Source organism: Cyprinodon variegatus, unplaced genomic scaffold (assembly GCF_000732505.1).
Source record: "Cyprinodon variegatus isolate N-32 unplaced genomic scaffold, C_variegatus-1.0 Scaffold53, whole genome shotgun sequence".
Lineage (NCBI taxonomy): Eukaryota > Metazoa > Chordata > Actinopteri > Cyprinodontiformes > Cyprinodontidae > Cyprinodon > Cyprinodon variegatus.
Window position 1 is genome coordinate 1,237,235 of NW_015150506.1, and position 1,593 is coordinate 1,238,827.

The following is a 1,593-nucleotide window of genomic DNA, read 5'->3' on the forward strand; positions in this document are numbered from 1 at the left end:
GAGCTGTTCCTCTCCACTGTCGCTCCATGCATGCTTGTTTTTTTTTGTTACATAAAAAATTTTGAACCACTCTGACCTTGATCTGATTGAATATCTTTAAAAATGCCTCGAGATGACGTGTTCTGAAATGGCGCAAATAAACAACAACAAACAACTGAATTTAACAAATATTTGAAAATTCCGCCAAGAATTTAAATCTACTTTGACCCCTGAGCAACGGTAACCAAGGGGCAAATTCTCACAAATAAAGAGAAAAATTACTAAAGTAAGAATGTTTTTGTCTTTTGACAAGTGATTGATCTGTGTGTAATGAATAATTCATAGTAGATCAGGAAGGATTTGCTGATTTGCTACGATGGAAACCTTGTATACCTAAAACCGTTGCTGTTAGTTTGTTTGTCTGCTTTTTTAACCTTTGCTAGTTTCACAACTTTTGTGAGAAACTTTTGTATAAGGTAAGGCATCAATTCATAAAAAAGTTTATTTGAAATCTAGAAATCAAAGTTTTCCGCCTAACATGGATCATGAATTGCACGGCAGCATTCTATACCCAGAAATTGTTATATCAAGAGCTGTCAGTCTGGTATAGAATCAGGTTGTTGTTTGAAATTGTAAAGATTAAGTGTTCTATGAATTGAACTAAATTTACTGTAGAGGTTCTATGGATAATAACAGGTCATCTGTTGACAGGACAACTATCATTGGTGAGGTCTATACGTCTGACCACAAATATCCCACAGTGTCAGTTAGCAAACATGGGGATGAAGGAGCTTTTGTTGGCATGAGGGTGGAGGTTGGTTGAGGAGCCAAATGCAGAGATGAGGGAGGCAGAGATTAGTTTTTGCAAGATTAATAAAATCAAAAAGGCAACAGAAACAAAATCCAAAAACAAAATACTAGAAACCAAAAACCAAGGAAAAAAAATGAGGAGCCAAGCAACGACGAGGAACCAGCGCTAAAGAACTGCACAGGGGGAGTATATACGGGAGACAGAACAAAGACAGGGGTAATCGATGATATGAAGCAGGTGTGGATGGAAGAGACTAGAAGGGAGCCAAGGGAAAGGAGACAGGCACAATGGAGCAACAGAGAGTGACTGCTTACATATAATAGAAAATGGAAAATAAACCAAAGATCATCAAAACACAATGACATAGATACTGAAAAAGTAAAGTCCAAAAGGGGAGAACCATAACAGCTTTGGTCAGATGAGGAAAAAAAATTACCTCTTTATCTTACACTTACCGCATTTTCGCGACTTTCCCCTCAAAAATTGCGGCGCTGCCCTATAGTGCGGCACGCCCTTTGTGTGTTGTTACTGCGGATGTTGTTGAGACCGCCATGAGAACGTTAAAGGGGGAAGTGTGGGCGTGGATTGTGTATAAAAGAACAGGTATGTGCACCATGCAGAACTCCTCATCTCCTCATTGAGGAGATGATGAAAGCGTGGCTGAGGGAGGTGTATGTAAGGAGACCAGGTGTTATTTTCCCACTCATCACCATCGCTGTTAATCTGTGATTCCATGCGTGCCCATCTCACAGCCAATGTGAAAAACATGGTGGAACAAATGAACACTGTGCTCGCTGTTATTC